Genomic DNA, 10,026 nt, shown 5'->3' with positions numbered 1-10,026 from the left:
ATTGTCCCGCCCACGCTGTGGGACAATTTTTCCATTCCCAGTGCATGCAGTCAATGCTACCCACCATACCAGGAAATCCACGAACTTCCCCCATATGAAGTAATCTCCCTAAATCTTGAGGGTTCGGCCTCCGTAGATATTCGTTCCCAAAGCAGCTTATTACACCTTCGACGAACAATTTGAGAGAGCCCCTTACGGCTGTCTCGCTCATTCGCAAATACTCATCTACTGAATCGTAGACGTACCATAAGCTAGAACTCTTAAAGCAGCTGTGCATCTCTGTAATGGGGAGAAACTAGGTCTCTTATTACCGCCAGCTCTTTGTTGAAAAAATCGATCATTGGCGGATAAAGCATTAACAATGCGCATGAATAGATGCTTGTGCATGCGAAATCTCCTGCGAAATACATCTTCGGGATAGACTGGATTCATAAAGTAGTCATTGTATAATTGGTTATGACCTTCTTCACGATTCCTCTCAATGTTTCTCCTAGGACGTCTAGGAGGAGGAATTGGTTGACGGATTCTTCTGTTGACATAAGCATTCATACGTTTTGTAATAAGGTTTTGTATTACCTCAGATCTTTCATCGACTTCGGCTTCCCATTGGTAATCGGAAAGCCTATTTTGATCGACAATATTGTTGTTTGATGAATCAGAATTGGAGTTTGAATCAGACATTTTAGTAGTGTTTTTGTGAGAGATATTTGAAAGAAGGAAAATGTGAGAGTAATTTGAAAGAAAGAAAATGTGAGTGTGATATTGTTGAACAACTATGTGAGGTATATATAATCTTTTTATGTACAACGGCTATATTTCTGATCGAATGGTTATAATCAATCCAACGGCTATATTTCTAATCGAATGGCTGAAATCAATCCAACGGCTATATTTCTAATCTTATGGTTAAAAATAATGCAACGGCTTTATAGAAATATTAGTTGACGGGTTTAGAGAAATATTAATTAGTTGACGGATTTATAGAAATAAAACAAATACACAATGAAAACAAATATTGTTGACAGATATAACCGTATTTGATAAAACAAATACACAATGAAACCTAACCTACTTCATTTTCTCATTCACACAACGCCTTCCTCATCGTTCACATCGCCTTCCTCATCACACAACGCCTTCCTCATCCGATCATCATTGCAATAAATCATCCGATCATCATAATAAACCTAGATTATTCATCATTACCATTTGAGATCATTCATCATAAGAAAATCGCCTCTTTCAAATTCATCGCCTCTTTCAAATCGCCTCTTTCATGAAGGAAATGTAGATTCATATACATACTAACATACTCTAATATGTCTAAATAATTTGTCATAAAATTAATTACGGATTTTATGCATGCAAACAAAATAAAAAAGAGAAGAAATCATGTTCTTACAATGGGTATTTCGGATTTATAGGGCACAAAAGAAATCTCCTTTTCTTTTGTTCTTGAGCTTTCCTTATGGATGAACAAGATCTAAGTGTAAGATCTCTCCCTAAGCTTTATACCCAAGGCTTTCTCTTAATCTAATTAATATTATTTGATCTAGTATAATATTAATCTTATGAAAAATTGAACCAAAATAGTTGGTATTTTAGCTCCTAAAACCGGGTAGAGGAGAAGAGATTTTGGAGTAAATAATCTCTCTAATTTATCATAAAATGTAGAGAGGTAATTATATTTCTAACTCTAGAATATTATCAATGTTATTGAATGAATAATTTTAGAGAAGAAAACTCTCTAAAATGCTAAAGGAAAACCGGTGGGGAGGGGCTTTTAGGGGAGCCAATGCATGCCCATATTTGTCTTCACAAGGTGAGTAGGCATGCATGGCTACTTTTAGCTTTTCATCATTATGTTTTCTATTTAAAATATAAACACAATTTAACCCTAAAACTCCTCTAATATTTCGGCACTTATAGCTAATATGGAGTCCATATTATCTTTGTCAATTGTCAATATGTCACATGTCACATGTCACATAAATTTGTTATGTATTTTTAACATATTAAAAATCAACGTATTAATAAAAATACGTCACATACAAAAATCGACTTAGTAATTTCATAATTACTTGTGCCAAAATATTTTACCATTTATAAATCACAACAGATTGTATTTATAACAATTCATTCAAATTTAATTGTTACATTAAACAATTTATTTCATCCGAGTAATTATACAACTTAATTACTTAGACCGTATCTCATTTAATCACATTTCAATTTGATACGTAAATTTTACTTCCAAAATCGTCCGTCAATTTTCAAGTAATTTAATTAACTCGCAACATTATACGATTAATTAAATAATCAATTAAGAGTATTGCCCTTTAGGTATGACCTAGGGGGTCAATTGATCACCACCGTCACACGACGATAATGTCAAACTCTAGTCAGCCAATCATTACCGATATATGTTGACCAGTTGACAGTAACAATATTACTTCCCAATTGTATTCATTTTAATGAGACTTAAACATGTGATCATCATGATCAACAGTCGTGATCGCATTATTGTCGGAGGACACATATTCCAACAATCTCCCACTTGTCCTCGACAAGTGTGCGTCACCAATTCTCTTGTCCTATTACTATCTCCCACTCAATGCAAGGTGTCTTTCAGGTCGTACTTGCAAGTGATCATATCGAGAGTGGTTTCCTCGATCTGGAGAATAACTGATTGACCGGATTTATCCACTCTGGATACCTTCCGAGCGTGGCCACGCATTTCCAGTTCATTACTCCTCGAGTGGCCCTGAGATATTGTTATAACCCTAACTAGGGGTGGACAATTCCTATCGCACTCATTCCCTTCGACTAGCCACGGCCATCATAACCCAAAATATGCCCATTTGACCCCATTTACGAAGGTCGTAGTAACACAAATCAAAGTTAATCTGAAACTGTGCCATCTTAGGTGAATAGTCTTTAGTCAAAAGAATCGACTCATTTGAATACTATAGTAGCTCTTGCCACGACCAGGCTATATAAATTTGCCAGAACTCTATAAGCGGTCATTAGGCCCGACAAAATGTTCCTAACAGTCTGCCTATGTGATCGACTAGTCATCTCACATGACTCTATGGCACTTGAACTTGCCATCAATCGCCTCACACTCTAGTCACTTCGAGACGTCACCTCATGTAAGTGACTATGGGCAAATACAATGTTAATCCATGTTCACTTTAACGGGGTTCAATTGTCTCTACAACCCGTTTGGATGCAACAATGTATAAATTAAAGATAAAAGACAAATGTGATTATGAACATGAACAAAAACAACACTTTTATTTCATTTCAAAATCTAACAAAAATTTGGTACACGTTTAAGTCCCATGGACGTAACATGTCCATCATGCTTAGCTTGCGATAAAGGCTTGGTGAGCGGATCGGCTATGTTGTCATCCGTCCCAACCTTACATAACGCAATTTCCTTTCTATCAATAAAATCTCTTATTACATGATACTTTCTAAGTACGTGTCTAGATCTATTACTAGACTTTGGCTCTTTAGCTTGGAAGATTGTCCCACTATTATCACAATAGAGAGTGATGGGATCATCGGCGGTAGGTACTACTTTTAGACCTTCCGTGAATTGCTTGATCCACATAGCTTCCTTGGCGCTTCAGATCTTTGCTATGTACTCACCTCCGTTGTAGAATCATGATTCTGACTTCCTTGAAGCTTCTCCACTTACGGCACCACCATTGAGCATAAACACGAAACCAGCTTGTGATTTCATGTCATCTCTATCTGTTTGAAAACTTGAGTCCGTGTATCCATTAACACGCAACTCAGTGTCTCCTCCAAACACAAGAATAGAGTCCTTAGTTCTTCTCAAGTACTTAAGGATGTTCTTGACAGCAATCCAGTGACTCTCACCTGGATTTCCTTGATATCTACTCTTCATGCTCAAGGCATACGAGACATCAGGGCGTGTGCATATCATGGCATACATGATTGATCCGACAGTGGAAGCGTAAGGGATTTCACTCATGCGTTCAACATCATGGGGTTTAGAGGGAGATTGAGTCTTGCTCAATATCGTCCCGGTTACCATAGGTACCAAACCCCTTTTGTATTTGTCCATGCTGAATCGTCGAAGAATCTTATCAACATAAGACTCTTGACTTAGTGCCAATATCCTCTTGGGTCTATCTCTATAGATCCGGATACCTAATATGCGTTGTGCCTCTCCTAAATCCTTCATTTGGAAGTGGTTACCTAACCACTTCTTAACAGAAGACAACATTGGAATATCATTTCCAATGAGTAGTATGTCATCGACATACAAGATTAGGAACACAACATTGCTCCCACTGAATTTCATGTATAAACATGGTTCCTCAACATTTCGAGTGAAACCATTTTCCTTTATAACATGATTGAATCGATGATTCCAACTTCTAGATGCTTGCTTAAGACCATAAATGGATCTCTTAAGCTTGCACACTTTGTTAGGATTTTCAGAATCAACAAAACCTTCGGGTTGTATCATGTACACCTCCTCTTCTAAATGCCCATTTAGAAAAGCGGTTTTGACATCCATTTGCCATATTTCATAATCATGAAATGCGGCGATCGCTAACAAAATCCGTATGGATCTTAGCATGGCTACGGGGGCAAATGTCTCATCATAATGGAGACCTTGGACTTGGGTAAATCCTTTTGCCACTAGCCTAGCTTTGTAGACATCATCATGTCCTTCTATGCCATTCTTGACTTTGAATATCCATTTGCATTGAAGGGGTCTTGCCCCTTTAGGCAAATCTACCAAGTCCCAAACTTGGTTTTCAAGCATAGAATCCATTTCGGACTTCATGGCTTCAAGCCATAAGGTGGAATTAGGACTAGAGATTGCGGCCTTGTAGGTGGCGGGCTCGTCACTTTCCATAAGCAACACATCGAGTGTTCCATCTTCCTCGATAAGTCCCACATATCGATCGGGATGGCGAATTACTCGTCCCGTCCTTCTTAGTGGAGGAGGTACAACCGCGTTAGACGACGAAGGAACATCTTCTTGCGTCTCTACCTCGGTTTGTGGCTCTTGAACTTCGTCAAGTTCAAAATTTCTCCCACTCTGTCGATTAGAAATGAATTGACTTTCTAAGAAGACAGCCTCACTAGACACAAACACTTTGTTTTCTTGAGGTTTGTAGAAGTAGTATCCTCGACAATGCGAGGGGTAACCCACAAAAGTGCATTTTTCGGATCTTGGGGCAAGCTTATTGTCGGGCTTAGTCTTGACGTAAGCATCACATCCCCAAATCCTCATGTAGGATATATTGGGAACCTTTCCCGTCCACATCTCATATGGAGTCTTTTCGGTGGATTTAGTGGAACTATTGTTCAAAGATCTAATTGCGGTTTGAAGCGCAAATCCCCAAAACGAGTTCGGTAACTCGGTTTGGCTCATCATGGATCGAACCATATCAAGTAGGGTTCGATTCCTCCTTTCGGCAACACCATTGAGTTGTGGTGTTCCGGGTGGAGAAAGTTGTGATATAATACCACAACCTTTCAAGTGTGAATCAAATTCAAGGCTAAGGTATTCACCACCACGATCGGAACGTAGTGCTTTTACCTTTTTGTTCAATTGGTTCTCTACTTTGTTTTGAAATTCCTTGAATTTCTCAAACGCTTCACTCTTATGTTTCATTAAATAGACATACCCATGTCTACTTAAATCGTCGGTGAAGGTTATAAAGTAGTCATAATTACCACGAGCGGTGATACTCATTGGTCCACATACATCGGTGTGTATGAGTCCTAATAGCTCACTAGCTCGTGTCCCTTTACCACTAAACGGATTACGAGTCATTTTGCCAAGTAGGCAATATTCGCATGTACCAAATGATTGATAATCAAATGGTGTAATCACATTAGTAGAAATTAATCTTTTGATGCGATTCTCGTTTATGTGACCTAATCGACAATGCCAAATGAACGCTTCACTTGGGTCACTTGTTTTGAGTTTCTTTGATTGAATGTTATAAATATCATTAGTCGGATTTGAGTTCTCTAAAATGTAAATGCCATTTATGGAAGAAGCTTGGCCAATAACCAAATCATTCCTAGAAATAGAGCAACGATTGTTCTTAATGACAAAACAAAAACCGTCCATGTCTAGCATGGCGATTGAAATAATGTTTTTAGAGAGCGTAGGAACATAAAAACAATTATGCAAATACAACTCAAAACCGTTTGGCAAAGCTAGAACATAAGTTCCTTTGGATTCGGCCGCTACCCGAGCTCCATTTCCAAGTCGAAGATCCACATCTCCCTAGCTAAGCTTCTCCACATCTCTTAAACCCTGTAAATGATTACAAAGGTGAGAACCACAACCGGTATCTAGTACCCATGTCGTAGTGGAAGTATAATTTATATCAATAACATAAATTTCTTTAGGAATTGTACCTTTCGGAGTGATGATTCCTTCCCTTATATTTCGCAAATACACGGGACAATTCCTAAGCCAATGTCCCATGCCATAGCAATAATGGCATTCATCATTAACTTGCTTGAAGTTCTTGATTTTCTTTCCCTTCTTCTTAAACCTCTTGCCCTTTGTAGCAAGAACTTGATTGCTAGAGCTCCCACTAGCTTTGGCATCTTTATCTTCCAGAGACAAAGACCCTAAAGATTGCATGAGGTAGTCTTCCTGAGACGGACTCACACGAGGTCTAGTAGTAGTGGGTGGTATAGAAGAGGTGATGAAGTTAAGGTTTCCATCCGAACCTATCCCGAAATGAAGTTCTCTAGTTGTATCGAAATCGTTGTTGGAGCAAATGTCATCAAGAACATTGTGGTAAGAATCAATAGTAATTGGTGCGGTAGCATTTGATGGATTCATTGTTTGGAACTACAAATATGGAGGAAAAGGAAATATTAACATTTGTCTTTTTAAATCATACTTGCAAATTAACAAGATATGAACATTTATATAGTGACCTCTACCCAACTATAATAATGATTCCAAGACCCAAATTCATATCGACTTAGGCACGGTATGGCCGATGAAACCCTTATCAATATAACTCGGTGGATTAACGTTTTAATCGATTCTACTTTTAGAACTCTTGGTCGATAAAATTACTCTAATATTTATCTATAGCCCGGAACACATGCAACTACGGTCGCGAATACTTCCGTTGAGGTCAATCCAAATTTCGAATAAATGTGTCCATGATCCAAATCCATATCAACTTGGGCACGGTATGGCCGATGAAACCCTTATTAACATGAACTCGGTGGATTAACACTCATCACCCACTTCCCCTACGTAACAAGGTTTGTACCCCGGTAGGGCCGAGTGCACTCCCTCGCGAAATAGGTTTTCATGGTTTCTACTATTTGGTAAGGCTATGTCTCAATTAATTGTTTTAGCGAGAGGTCATGTCAATTTATTATCTATCACGTTTTAAGTGAACTAAAGCGGTGAACTACGATAATTCTAATTGACACGGTCGATAAACTCGATAAAATAACAATGCATGTTTAGTTATGGCGATTTAGCGATGCATGTGACATAAAATAAAATGCAAGCATAAAATAAATAAATCCTAGTATGGCCTTTCCTAAATTAGAAAAACTCTTTAACTATTACATATTCGGAAACCAACTCCATTGGTCCCTTGAACTTCGGTTGTGGCACGCATCTCGAGGTAACACCGTCTTTATGTATCGCCATTCTTGAAGAAATCCGTCTTTAGGAACTCCGGAATGAATAAAATTACATAATAAATTACATAATTTCCTATTATACATTTGTAACTAAAATAAATAAATCTATTAAATTACAAAACGGTGATACGAGATCACAATAAAAATTACAACCGAATCGATATTCCCATACATTTCGGGAAATATCAATTAAAATCTAAGGCCATACTAAGTAAAATTACATAATTCAAAATTACATAAATTAAAATTATGACAATCATAAAGAAAAATGCAGCATTATAATATGTATGAACATGCTCAAGTTTTATGCTAAATCGCCTTTAATAGCCAATATCGTATATTACTCGGTTTTTACGGATTTGCGTGATTTCAACATTTTATAATCACAAAAATACATAAATTCATATTTATGCACTAGTTAATTACCCTAACCACTTAGGACTCAATATTTAGTCTTCACTAATAAATTGACCATAATTAACTTAAAATACTAAAATTTGTTCATAAATAGTCCAAAAATACCAAAAATAAGCTATTAAACTTCAAATAAATCACAAAACTTCAAATAAATTCAAAATTTGAAATTTAAATTCATGAAAATTCTGGAAAAATACCATGACACTCATAATGTTCAAAATCTTAGGTTAAAAAATTTCGAAATTTTCGGAAAAACAATGTTGCGGTTTATCGATTTTAACTAAAATAATCATAAAACAAGAGGAAAAAATATATTCATTAACTTTTCAATTTTATATCTGAAAATGATAATAAAATGCAACATTAGACATTTTTCCTAAGTCATAGATTATGTTTTATTAATTTTTAACTAATAATGTCACTATTTATGCTATTTTTCTTCAAAAATCCATAAATCATGCATAAAGACTTCTTTATGGCCAATTATTTTACACACATCTTGTAAAATTGCATGTGACAACATATAAAATTTCTATGACCAGATTCGAAACTTAACTCATATTAACCTATTTTTCACTTTAAATCCGAATTAAAAATGAAAAATCCATTTTTCGAGCATAACAAGTCCAAAAATTATGAAAATTTACAGGTTATCTCAAAATAATATATGTGACAACATATCCAAAAATTACCTGAAAATTCGAAGTATAGCAAATTTTAGACCAAAAATGACATTTTTACTCATAAAATCACATTTAAATGCCATTATTGTAAATTATGAACAATAAAAATCCGAAAAATTAACCAAAAATCCTAAAACATTTTAGGACCAGAAATATTAACATGCATGTAATAATTTCGTGATATATCATAATAACACAAATTTTACAAGTTTTATTTGTTATTCTTATAACTCGGAAAAACTTTTAACCAATTTGCATGCAAACAACCGTGGCTCATGATACCGATTGAAGGAAATGTAGATTCATATACATACTAACATACTCTAATATGTCTAAATAATTTGTCATAAAATTAATTACGGATTTTATGCATGCAAACAAAGTAACAAAGAGAAGAAATCATGTTCTTACAATGGGTATTTCGGATTTATAGGGCACAAAAGAAATCTCCTTTTCTTTTGTTCTTGAGCTTTCCTTATGGATGAACAAGATCTAAGTGTAAGCTCTCTCCCTAAGCTTTATACCCAAGGCTTTCTCTTAATCTAATTAATATTATTTGATCTAGTATAATATTAATCTTATGAAAAATTGAACCAAAATAGTTGGTATTTTAGCTCCTAAAACCGGGTAGAGGAGAAGAGATTTTGGAGTAAATAATCTCTCTAATTTATCATAAAATGTAGAGAGGTAATTATATTTATAACTCTAGAATATTATCAATGTTATTGAATGAATAATTTTAGAGAAGAAAACTCTCTAAAATGCTAAAGGAAAACCGGTGGGGAGGGGCTTTTAGGGGAGCCAATGCATGCCCATATTTGTCTTCACAAGGTGAGTAGGCATGCATGGCTACTTTTAGCTTTTCATCATTATGTTTTCTATTTAAAATATAAACACAATTTAACCCTAAAACTCCTCTAATATTTCGGCACTTATAGCTAATATGGAGTCCATATTATCTTTGTCAATTGTCAATATGTCACATGTCACATGTCACATAAATTTGCTATGTATTTTTAACATATTAAAAATCAACGTATTAATAAAAATACGTCACATACAAAAATCGACTTAGTAATTTCATAATTACTTGTGCCAAAATATTTTACCATTTATAAATCACAACAGATTGTATTTATAACAATTCATTCAAATTTAATTGTTACATTAAACAATTTATTTCATCCGAGTAATTATACAACTTAATTACTTAGACCGTATCTCATTTAATCAC

The sequence above is a fragment of the Silene latifolia genome, chromosome 2 (genome assembly GCF_048544455.1).
Source record: "Silene latifolia isolate original U9 population chromosome 2, ASM4854445v1, whole genome shotgun sequence".
In the NCBI taxonomy this organism is placed as follows: Eukaryota; Viridiplantae; Streptophyta; class Magnoliopsida; order Caryophyllales; family Caryophyllaceae; genus Silene; species Silene latifolia.
This window is presented reverse-complemented; position numbering follows the sequence as displayed.